The 12,611-nt window shown below is 50.2% G+C and overlaps 1 protein-coding gene across 3 annotated transcripts in view; it reads right to left on the bottom strand.

The window, feature by feature from the left end:
- The window catches only part of PKM (pyruvate kinase M1/2), a 34,351-nt gene extending 28,225 nt beyond the window's left edge, over positions 1-6,126 (bottom strand). For 2 of the 3 annotated variants that reach the window (XM_010364801.2, XM_010364800.2), the window contains exon 1: positions 5,516-5,786. The gene's annotated coding sequence lies outside the window, so the exon portion shown is untranslated. Of the gene's footprint in view, positions 1-5,515 lie in introns of all 3 variants that reach the window. The other variant, XM_030931316.1, reaches the window with a different exon arrangement.
- Positions 6,127-12,611: the final 6,485 nt, after the last annotated feature.

Raw genomic sequence — 12,611 nt, 5'->3', positions numbered from 1 at the left:
CTATAATATTGTGGTTTTCTTAATGCCCTAAGTGGTACACTGTATATATCACTGAGTAACTTGTTTTTCACTCAGCAGCACATTTAAGATCCATCCAGTGGGTATATGGATCTAGCTGATTCATTTGAACTGTTACACTAGTCCACTGTACAACAGACCATTTTATTTATGGACTCCCTTACTGGTGCCCCCTCCCCCTCCCCATTAAACTAGTTTTCCTCTATTAATCAATACTTTACTCTTGTAGAATATGTCTCCCTGTACTGTATGAGTTTCTATATATCCAGAAATTGAAGTCTTAGGTCATGGGGTATGTTCATTTCTATTTTTACTAAATATGGCTGAATTGCTCTCCAAAGTGGCTGTATCAATCAACGTTGAGTTGCTGCCTTCCACACCTTTTTCCATACTTGGTACTGCCAGACTTTTTGTTTGCCCATCTGATGGGTGACATTTGTTTTTCTGCTCATCTAATGTTAATAACCAAAGAGGGATACCGAGATAGTTTCAACGTTTACGACATCTCTATTTCCCTGCTTAACTCAATTGAATCTCCTCTGAAATGGCATGGTGGACACAGTGGGTCTTATGTGCCCTGACTGATTCCACTGATGAGCAGTTCTTTTTCATTCATTGCCAAGGGAGACATCAGTTGTTTAAAACTGAAGAAACATGGCCGGGCGCAGTGGCTCACCCAGCACTTTGGGAGGCCAATACAGGCGAATCACAAGGTCAGCAGACCAAGACCATCCTGGCTAACATGGTGAAACCCCGTCTCTACTAAAAAAATACAAAAAAATTAGCCTGGCGTGGTGGTGGGTGCCTATAGTCCCAGCTACTCAGGAGGCTGAGGCAGGAGAATGGCGTGAACCCAGGAGGCGGAGCTTGCAGTGAGCTGAGAGCGTGCCACTGCACTCTACCCTGGGTTACAGTGCAAGACTCCATCTCAAAAAAATAAAATAAAATATGAAGAAACATTATCTGTAAGTAAACTGAAGATGTTTGGAAGGGATAGGACTCCCTTCAGAGAATCTTGACTGCAGTGTTCAGCCAGCAGCTGTGCTGGTCCACAGTCTGAAATGCTAGGACTGGCAACCTCACTGCCCTTGAATAACTGGTCTTGGCATCTCTCCCACCGCAGCCCCAGCCTGCTTCCAAGACTACTTACTGGCATGAGAAAAGAGGCTTAGAGCTCCCCAGGAGCTTTGTCTATGGACAGAAGTGGGGGAGGTGAGTCTCAGAGGCCACTGAAGGTACTGCAGCTGGCTTGTTCCCTCCTACGTGCAGACAAGCACAAACCACTGCAGGGGCGGGGCTTCACCGCACTGGGTGGTGGGGGCCCTAAAGCCCCCAACTCCTGAGCTGAGCAGTCATACCAAGAGGCCGGAAGACCCAGCAGATGCTGCACACCACTCTCCCACCACTCACCCAGGCTCACCTTCCCCCAACAGCTTCTTTAACAAAGCCCCAAGTATTCAAATTACTCAATTATTCAGTCTGCCCCTTGGTAAAAAATGCAAGCTCCCCAAAAGTAAGGTGGTATCACAAATGGTCTTAATATATCTGGTTGTCTAGCTCTATTCCCATCTGTATCAGAACTGATGCTTAAAAGGACAACTTAAAATCCTTAAGACCTCATACCAAATAAACCAATCTCACAAAGACCCTCGAAGTTGCACTAAAACTCTGCTCACAGGGGCAAACGCATTCTTGTGGTATACCAGTCAAATTGGGATTTGACTGTGGGCTTTTGGAGTGATTCAGAAAGAAGGGTAATGTCAAATGAGTCATTTTCCTGTACTCTGGTCTCAGTCTTAGCTCTTGGCCAAGATAACACATCCCGATTTGCCTTCATAAAAGCTGAAGCAGGCCAGGCGTGGTGGCTCATGCCCGTAATCCCAGCACTTTGGGAGGCTGAGGCCAGTGGATCACCTAAGTCAGGAGTTCAAGACCAGCCTGGCCAACATGGTGAAACCCCATCTCTACTAAAAATACAAAAATATTAGCTGGGTGTGGTGGCAGGTGCCTGTAATTCCAGCTACTTCAGGAGGTTGAGGCAGGAGAATCGCTTGAACCCAGGAGGCGGAGGTTGCAGTGAGCCAAGATCGCACCATTGCACTCCAGACTGAGCAACAAGAGCAAAACTGTCTCAAAAAAAAAAACCAAAAAAAAAAAAAAAAAAAAAAAAAAAAAAAAAAAAAACCCGAAGCTTTAAAATAAACTAAAACCCAAGTAAAGTGAGTTTGTAATGTAAGTGCTGCATTTTTTTCTATCTTCCTGCCCATGGCCATTTCCTCATTTCTTCCATTGCTTCAATATTAAGAAATAAACAGCTTTAAGAAATAAAATGGTTTTTCCTGTGACCCCACATCAGTGTCACAACATTCAAGGCACAGAAGCAACTCCCATAAAGTGCTAGCTGTTTAGAGTCACAGCCACCAAATTTGCTAAGTCACTGGGGGTACAGTTCTTAAAGAGCTAATGATGCTCTTTGCTAAAATATGAATACATTATTTCTAACGCAATGCTTACAATGAAAGCAGCTGTGCTAGACAGGAGACTAACATCCATACATTTTGGCTCAAGTCAGTAACTGAGAAATGAGTTCAAGAACCTTCTTTAAGTCATCATTAATCATGTCCCAGGAGAGGCTGCTGTGCCCGCTACAAAAGGGCCAGGAATGAAGCTGCACAGACTGCATTAGCTGGGCACCGGGCTCTGCCACTCTGCACCTAAACTCTTAAGGTAGTACAGAGAACCAGGTGACCCGGACCAATCATTTTTCACTTAGTTGAGGCACTTTTTTTTTTTTTTTTTGAGACGGAATCTAGCTCTGTCGCCCAGGCTGGAGTGCAGTGGCGCGATCTCGGCTCACCACAAGCTCCGAAGTTGAGGCATTTTAAATTAGGGGAAATGCATGCTTCACTGAAAGGGGAGAAGGGACTTTTTAAGCCTGCAAGAACCACTACGTAGTTTCCCCACTCACCCAGCGACGATAATTCTCTCAAAAGCAGAATAATTGAAAGGTTGAGTCATCTTCCCCACAGAGCCCCACTCCCCCACAGATTTGGTGATGCCTTACATTTCCCTTCCCCACAAGACAGCCCACTCCTGCCCCCACAGCACCTCAGGCCACCAAAGGGCAAATTATTTGCTAACAATGCTGCAGCAGGGGAGTCCTGACCTCTATCTCCTCTGTGGCCTCGGGAGTAGCCACGCCCTCAAAATGGCCAACTGGGGGTTACTGATCCTGGCTCCAATCCTAATCTCACCAGCAGGGAGAGCAAATCAAGGGCTGGAATGTTCCCCTGTTAAGAGGTATTCCACTTACAGGGGAACACCGAAGGCTTAACTCAGCCCCTCCTTGCCTGCCTTTGTCTAGAGGTCCCAATCTCAGCTATCAAAGAGCATCTGCTCCAAGCAGAGAGTTGGAAAGTTATATCATCAGTGACTTTGTCAATATTAAACCAGATCCCTGGGGGGACTGGCTTCCAGGAGACACGTGGTTAGAGAGCCTGATTCCCCACGATTAGCTGTAGGCGTTTGCGGACAGCAGTAAGATAATGAGTCAAGGCTCTTATGCTCAATTCTGGACTAAGTAATTGTGCTCAAAAATAATATATTCATTCACAGGCTTTTCTTCTGGGTATTTCGCCAGAGATTAGACACTTAACTGAGTGTGCAACATCCACGTAGGCATGAATCCTTTCAACCATCATGAGGAAAATGTTACTCTCAGTTTTCCCAGGGGAAACTGAGGTGGAGAGGCTGAACTTCTTCAATCAGTCTCAGGAAATTAATGAGTCAAACCTGATTCTAAAAGCCTTTCTGACAACTTCCCGATGTCTCTCTCCACGTGGACCTTCACTGTTGGCCTCACTTTAACCCGTACCAGCAAAGGTCCAAGCCCTGGGTCTGGAGTATGCAGATTAAGAAGCCCAGGGATGCCTTTCCATGACTAGTCTTTAAGTGACCTTCAGACTGGAAAGTGCTTTCCTGCATCTTCTAATCCAGTGTGCTTGCCACCTGGTGAGACCTTACGAGGCTTCCTGTTCCCCTCCCTCCCACTGCAGGAAACTCGTGCCCCATTCCCAGCATTACGGGGGATACATTTTAAGATTGTGAGCTCGGTGGGCTATGACTCGTCCAGTCATTCTGGACTCTAACTCCGACCCCCAAACAGCCCTTGACCCACACCGTTTGCGTTGAGTGAACGCCACAGATTTCCTGCCCTCTCCGTAACCAGATCCCACCCCCACCCCACCCCGCGGCCTCCGCGTTCCACAATCAGGGCGCATTTGTTAAAAAAACGTGCCGGATAATTAAAAAAAAAAAAAGAAAGAAAAAAGGAAAAGAAAAAAAAAAAAACGTGCCGGAGAGGCGCGGAGCGGGCGAGGGCCGGCAGGCCCCAGCGAAGCCTGCAGACGTTTTTACGGCCCGTTACGCGGCCCGAGGCCATCGCCCGGTGAAGCGGGGTGGACCCTGGGCGCGGCCGCTACGTGCAGCCCGGCCGCGGCGAGATGGAGCGTGGTCCCTGGCGGCCACCCGGCAAGGGCCGGGAAAGCTCGCGGGTCCCGAGCCATTCCCAGGCCCTCGCAGGCCACCCATCTAATCCCGGTCCCATGGGACAGCACCGCGCCGCAGGGGCAGCCGCCCTGCCTCCCGGCAGCGGGGCAGGCCAACGTTGCGTAAGCCTCCAGCTGCTCCCGGGCCGCTGCATCCCGCCCGCCGCGCGGGGCACCCAGCCCAGCCCTCCGCCCGCCCGCCCCGGACAAGGGGCCCCAGCACCGCCCGAGCCTGCTGGGAGCTGGGAGGCGGTGATGTAAAAGGGGCGCGGGACCGCGCTCGGAGACCGGAGCAAGTGGGCAGACGCGACCAGAGCAGAGAGGGAGGGAGGCGACAAGCCAGGCGAGGAGGGGGATGCGGGAGAGCGGACGTGACCAGCGAGCAGGGGGAGGGGCGGCGAGGGGACTGGGGCGCGGGAAGAGCGGTCGCGCATGAATGGAGGATGGACCCGGGAGGGGAACCAGAACGGAGTTTCAATACGTTACACGGAAGCCATTAGAATGAAGGGACACGCACAGGTTTAAGAGGAGTGGGTGGAAGGACCGGACTTTAAGGAGGAAGTGGAGCAAACGAGCACGGAGCAGGGGGCGCGGAGAAAGGGGAGGCAAGGGTAGAATCAATCACGAGGGACCGAGAGAAGGCAGGCAAGGATGGAGGCGCATTGAGGATTGGGGCAGGAGGATGGGACCAGAATGAGGGGGTAGGGCTGGGACGGGAAAGCAGCCGGCGGACCCGCCTGATCTGGAAGGAACGGCGCTGGTTCTGTGGTGCAGGCCCCAGGCGTGAGGAGCCGTTCTCCCGTCTCTGAGCTCCACCGCGTCCCAGACACCCCGGATCCTGCGCTGCCCCGCCTGCGTGCCCGGGGCCGGCCGGCGCCCCGGGATTCCGCACTAGCCGGGTGCACGGGCCCTTGGTGGGGACGGATGGCGCAGCCTCTTGCTCCGCTCACCTCCGGCGCTGACCGACTCGGGCTACGCTGCAAACTGGAAAAGATGTGGATCCCAGGGACGTGCAGCTGCTGTGCGAGTAGCAGCTGCCTCAGCCTCAAGGTTATCCCGCTGCGGACCGCCGCAATCCCTCCGCCGCCCCGCCCTCTGTCCAATCCCGGCTCCCGGCGACCCGGGCCCCGCCCCCTGCGTCTTCGCGGGCGCAGTCACCTTCAGGAAGAAGCGCGGTGGCGGCGGCGGAACGCGCGGGCAGGTTGCCCTTTCGGGGGGACTAAATTTTGCGGCGGAAGGACACGGATTCAGAGTCACAGTTTCCTTAAACTGACGGCCAATGGGAACGCGGCGGAGCAGCGGGGCCCGCCCCTAGAGCGACTTCCCTCCTAGACCCCCGGGCGCCGGGCCACCTGTTGCCGCCAAATTGGGCTGCCAGATGGGGTCTCTTTCCTTGGCTCTTGGCCCAGGCCACCCCAACTGTCCCAGCCTACCTGGGCAGGGCCCAGATTTATGGGTTCTGGGGCAGCATTCTCCCGGCCCCGCCCTGCCACTCCCCACTCCTCCGGGTGTCTGCCCTGGCGCACCCTCGGAGACTGAGCTGAACGGGAAGTTGGGGAGAGCTGCAGACTTGTGCGTGGTTGGAGGTCCCCGACCGCCTTCGGAGGGGCTCTGGCACTGGAGCGGCAGTAGGGAGAACTGGGGACTGCCAAGTGGACCTGGAGCGGGAGCGCGAGGCCCTTTTCCTCTTAGGACCATTTGCTGTCTTAGGACCGTGGAACAAGGAAGGACAGGTTGGGGCTATGTGAATAATTTAGTAGGGTCTGGAATCTTGCAGAGCGAATACCTGAGAGTAAAAAGCAAATAGACGGTGTTGATATTAGCGCAGAGCTGGGCATCTGGAAATATCAAGTCAGAACATTAGAGCCGATAACCTATGCAGGAGTCAGCATTTCTGTTTTCACCCTTGTCATGAATTTAAGTCAATATTGTTGGAACTTTTCTTACATTTTTCTACAAGACATTTTCCGATTTCCCAATTGTTAGCCAGCAACCAATGATGCGAGCAGTTATCAATTAAACAGCTGTTAACCCTTGCCTTCATTCACAGATACAATGTCGCGCATTCAAAATGTGAAGACCGTTCTCTTAGGTTCTTTTTTTCTTTTCCTGGCAAAAGAGACCAAATGAGTGTGACCTCAGGCATACCCGCTGCCTGCAGCTGAATCACAGGCCTTCATTCGCTTCCTGTTAGCTCAGATAAGCTGGGATGAGACAGTGACAGCCTAAAAGTAAATTTCTGTTTGAAGTGAGATAAAAATCTTTCACTTTCTTCTGTAAGCCTTTCCTGGTCCCTTTAGCTGTTGTTGAGAAGGAAATGCTTGATTGTTAAGGTGGTGAAAGAACATCAAGTTGTTGAGAAGAAAAAAAGACATACTCCCCTAGGGAGAGTTAGATTGCTCCCTGTCAGAGAAAGAGGGATGGCATAAAAGGCCCTCTCTGGCCCCTGAGCTGAGGACTAAGAACAGTGATGGACAGCACTGGGATGGCAAGGATCTGGCCGATGCTGGACTATATTGTATTTTAAAGTTCTAAATTGTCTGGGTGCGGTGGCTCACGTCTGTAATCCCAACACTTTGGGAAGCCGAGGCGGGCGAATCACATGAGGCCAGGAGTTGAGACCATCCTGGCCAACGTGGCGAAATCCCATCTTTACTAAAAATACAAAAACTAGCTGGGCGTGGTGGTGCACGTCTGTAATCCCAGCTACTCGGGAAACTGAGGCAGAATCGCTTGAATCCGAGAGGTGGAGGTTGCAGTGAGCAGAGATCGCTCCACTGCACTCCAGCCTCGGTGACAGAGACAGACCCTGTGTCAAAAACAACAAAAAAGTTCTAAATCTAGATATGTTCCCAAGACTGAAATGCACATGTAGAATTGATGGCAAACTGTTACTCCTCAGTTGCAGATTTTGATCTGACGGTTCTAGAAATGCTGTCCATAAGCCTCTAGCAGAGACAAATCCAGGAAATCCTTGCTCACATTAGATGCATAGTAGGCCAGGTGCGGTGGCTCACGCCTGTAATCCCAGCACTTGGAGGCTGAGGCGGGCAGATCACGAGGTCAGGAGATTGAGATCATCCTGGCCAACATGGTGAAACCCCGTCTCTACTAAAAATACAAAAATTAGCCTGGCGTGGTGGCGGGCGCCTGTAGTCCCACCTACTCAAGAGGCTGAGGAAGGAGAATCACTTGAACCCAGGAGGCAGAGGTTGCAGTGGGCTGAGATGGCGCCACTGCACTCCAGCCTTGGCAACAGAGCGAGACTCCATCTCAGAAAATAAATAAGTGCATAGTAAAAATTTGTCACACTGAATTTAAGGCAGTTTTCCTTTTGCTGATAAGTATGGAAGATCAAGCTTGGAGGCCAGCTGCCATGGCTCACGCCTGTAATCCCAGCACTTTGGGAGGCCGAGGTGGGCGGATCACAAGGTCAGGAGATCGAGACCATCCTGGCTAACACAGTGAAACCCCATCTCTACTAAAAATACAAAAAATTAGCCAGGCGTGGTGGCACGCACCTATAGTCCCAGCTACTCGGGAGGCTGAGGCAGGAGAATCACTTGAACCCGAGAGGCGGAGGTTGCAGTGAGCCAAGATTGCGCCACTTCACTCCAGCCTGGCTAACAGCAAGACTGTCTCAAAAAAAAAAAAAGATCAAGCTTTGGTTCCATCATACCTTAGTTCCAGTTCCACCCACTAGCCCTATGACCAAATATTGTAATTTTTAATGTGTAGAAGTCCAGTTCCTCACTTCTTGGTGGGGTTTGATGATGTATGTGAATGAGTCCAACACTGCCCAATAGGCATCCTCTTTCTTTGGGAATTGACTAGTCCTGGGGGGCTGTCCTAGCGTGATACACACACACATACACACGTTTTCATCCAAAGTTCCTTGCTTAAACTCCCACAGCCCTTGTTAGTCTTTTGTTTATAATGTTGGGGGCACTTTAGGCTCAGAAGCAGGTCTCGAAGAACAGAATTCTCTCTCTCCCTCTCTGACCTTCTTCTGCCTTCCTTTGACCTGTTCCTTTTCCCCCAAGGCAGAAATCTTCCCCCAACTTGGTGTCTTGGATCTGGCTATAAATAAGTTATTTGTCATACCTTTTCTGATTGTAGGTTGTAAGACCCCCATTTCAGAAGGGGTCCTGCCCTGTACCTTGGAGGAAGGAATGCTGCACAGAGACCAAGACAAATCTTGACAGGCCTTGCTGGGTTCCCTCACTCAGTCTAGACTATCAGTATGAGATCATACCTTTTGGTCCAAGCACATTTCTACATGATTATCAATCATGCCTATCCAAGGAAGTCTCCATAAAAGGGGAAGTCTCCATAAAAGGCCTATGAGGACAGGATTTGGAGGGCTTTCAGATAGGAGGTTCCTGGAGGGTGTCACTCCCAGGGATGGCATGGAGCTTCCATGCCCCTTCCCCCATACCTGGCCCTGTGCATCTCTTCATCTGTATTCATTATAATATCCCTTGTAATAAACCAGTAAATGTGTTTCCCTGAGTTCTATGAGCCTCTGTAGCAAATTAATTGAACCCAAAAAGGGGATCATGGGAATCCCAAATTGAAGTTGGTCAGACAGTAGTTCTGGAGGCCCATACTAACTACTGATGTCCAAACCAGGGGCAGTCTTGGGAACTGGGACCTCAACCTGTGGGATCTGACATTATCTCCAGGTACAGTGCCAGAATTGAATTGGAGGACACCCAGATGATGCCCGCAGCAGAACTGATTGCCTGCTTGGTGTGAGGGAAACCCCCCCACATATTTGGTCACAGAAATCTGTGTTGATTGTTGTAGTGTTGGTGTGAGAACAGAGGAAAACTACAGTCTGAGTTGGTTTTTTCCACAAACACCTTCTGACCAGAGCCACAATGTCTTCCTGAATTTAAGCTTGCCCTTCTCTGGGCCATCACTCCTTTGTCCCAGTAACAGGTCAGGACTACAGGAAACTGGGGTTGCTGAGGGAGGACACAGGGTTCTCCCCCTAGAGCCAGCTCTTCCACTGTGTTCCTGGACTTGACCAGGATGGGAGGGGAAACTGCTAGGTTCACTGGATTTTGGTGTGAGTAAAGGTGGAAATTGGTATGTTTTCTGTTTGGAATTCTTGACCACAGAATCTACAGTTTAATGGTTTAACTCTCTAAAATCATTTCGAGTCCCTGGAGAAGGGGTGGTAGGTGTGTCAACAAACCATAATGAACCTAATCCTGGAGCCTAAAGACAAGCTTTGGCCCTGATGAAGAGGGTAAGATTACAAGCTTTACATCAATTATGTGACATCTTAGCCTCTATATGAAATGGCAGTGTTCTCTCAGGACAATACAATTTCCAGGGCAGCCTACCATGCCCAGCCTCTACATGAAATTTAAAAATTAGCCAGGGCCAGGCTTGGTGGCTCATGCCTGTAAACCCAGCACTTTGGGAGGCCGAGGAGGGCAGATCAACTGAGGTCAGGAGTTCGAGACCAACCTGGACAACATGGCGAAACCCCGTCTCTACTAGAAATAGAAAAAATTAGCCAGGCGTGGTGGCGGCCACCTGTAATCCCAGCTACTCAGGAGGCTAAGGCAGGAGAATCGCTTGAACCCAGAAGGCAGAGGTTGCAGTGAGCTGAGATTGTGCCATTGCACTCCAGGCAGGGCAACAAGAGGGAGACTCCATCTCTAAATAAATAAATAGTATGTAGAGATGGAGTCTCACTGTTGCCCAGACTGGTCTCAAACTCCTAGGCTCAAGTGATCTGCTTGCCTCAGCCTCCCAAAGTGCTGGGATTACAGGTGTGGGTCACTGCACCGAGCCCAGGTGAACTTTTTTTTTTTTTTGAGACAGAGTCTTGCTCTGTTGCCCAAGCTGGAGTGCAATGCTGTGATCTCAGCTCACTGCAACTTCCATCCCCCGGGTTCAAGTGATTCTCCTGCCTCAGCTTCCTGAGTAGCTGGGATTACATGCACCCGCCACCATGCCCAGCTAATTTTTCTATTTTTGGTACAGACAGGGTTTTGCCATGTTGGTCAGGCTGATCTTGAACTTCTGTTCTCAGGTGATCCATCTGTCTCGGCCTCCCAAAGTGCTGGGATTACAAGCATGAACCACTGCGCCTGGCCTGAACTTTTATTCTAGCTCTTCCTTCAAACTCCTCCAATTTCTCCAGGCCTATGAGGGTGGCATATAAGTTTCCCCAGACAAATCCTGGAAGATAAAAGTTAGCCTTTGGAGTTAGGGATAAACAGAGAACAGGCTGTCTGTGTGGAAAGGGCATGCTTCATGGAGGAGACATTCAAGCTAGGCATGGAAAATTGATTAGAATAGAGATGGGTATGGGAAGGCCATGTTGTGGGGGGAGGCCTTGGGAGAGACAGTAAACAAATACTGAGTGTTTTCTGAATGCAACTGTGTATCTAGGTTTCCTAGGCTCCTGCAACCTCATCAGTGCTTAGAATGGAAGGGTTGAAGTTTAAGGAGTCCTTGGTCACTCTGATGGAAGTATAGTCTTAGCCAAGGTGACCCTGGAGGCCAATGTGACCTCCAGCAATCTTTCTCTAGCCCAGAAATGCTGGGCTCACTGGACAAAGCCTCCTTAGAGTGATCTAATCCTATCCACCAAGCAATTCCCTTGGAGGCCCTGTGCTCTTTTTTTTCCCTGTAAATGTAGCCAGAGCTCAGGCCCCCAAAGATGCAAGTGGCACTATAAACAGACCCTATCCCCCAAAAGTAATCTGCCTAGGTGTACTTTGGCACTTTCCATCCCAAGGAGAGGCAGAAACTGGAGCATCCTGACACACGGCATGTGGGGATGAGATGGGGCATCGATCAAGATTTGGAAGAAGGAGGAGGCATCAGTGAAGCCCTGAACAAGTGGCTCCCTCCCCAGGGGTCCTCTGGCTTCAGTTCCACCAGTATGCTTTTTCCCTGACACACTTCCACTCTTCACCTGTGTCTGCCCTTGCTCATTGGCTGCCAGCTAATCTGACCCACTTATCCCAGGAAGGACAGCTAGGACTGAGAAGACTTTGGGTCTTCTCCTAAACAAAATAATTTTTTTTTTTTTTTTGAGAGGGAGTCTCGCTCTGTTGCCCAGGCTGGAGTGCAGTGGCGCCATCTTGGCTCACTGCAAGCTCTGCCTCCCGGGTTCACACCATTCTCCTGCCTCAGATTCCCCAGTAGCTGGGACTACAGGCGCCCACCACCACGCCCGGCTAAATTTTTTTTGTATTTTTAGTAGAGACAGGGTTTCACTGTGTTAGCCAGGATGGTCTCACTCTCCTGTCCTCGTGATCCGCCCACCTTGGCCTCTCAAAGTGCTGGGATTACAAGCGTGAGCACCGTGCCCGGCCAGCAAAATAATTTTTAACTTATAGTGGCATCTCTGGCTCACTGTGAGAGGAGGAGAGGTCTGATGCATTTGTGACAAGTCCTGTACTCCAAAGGAGCCAATGAATCTTCAGGTGAACTGCAGCCTACCTTATTCCCACTTCTCCTGGGGGAGGAGGGCTCTAAGAGGAATTACATGACCCACAGAGCTTCCTCTACACCACTCCTGAATTGGTCCCAGAAGTTGTGGCATCCCTCAAACGTCCATCTCAGAATCCATCCTTGAGAAGCCGGTTAAGAAACTCAGTAATGACTCAGCACCAGACTCTTCTCCCTTCTGCCCACCAGCCAGAATGAAAGGCAGAATCGAGCAGGCTCCGCCCCAATGGATGGCCACATCCTCACCACAAACTGAGTCATGGTCACACCCTGCCTGATGGAAAATTACCAGGAGAAGGGAAACGGAAGGTTAAACTCCAGGGGTTTGTAATTTCTCAACCTAAAAATCAGATAAATGTTTGAGGTGATGGATATCCCACTTACCCTGATGTGATTTGTGCATTCCATACCTGTATCAAAATAACTCAAGTAACCCATAAATATATATACCTATTTATGTACCCACAAAAATAAAAAATAAAATAAAAATAGCCATCTACTCTGTACCTGGAACTAATGAAGAAAATAGTTCTTTTCCTGACCCTAGTCCTAACCAAGCATGTC

Source organism: Rhinopithecus roxellana, chromosome 5, assembly GCF_007565055.1.
Source record: "Rhinopithecus roxellana isolate Shanxi Qingling chromosome 5, ASM756505v1, whole genome shotgun sequence".
NCBI lineage: Eukaryota > Metazoa > Chordata > Mammalia > Primates > Cercopithecidae > Rhinopithecus > Rhinopithecus roxellana.
This window is presented reverse-complemented; position numbering and strand designations above follow the sequence as displayed.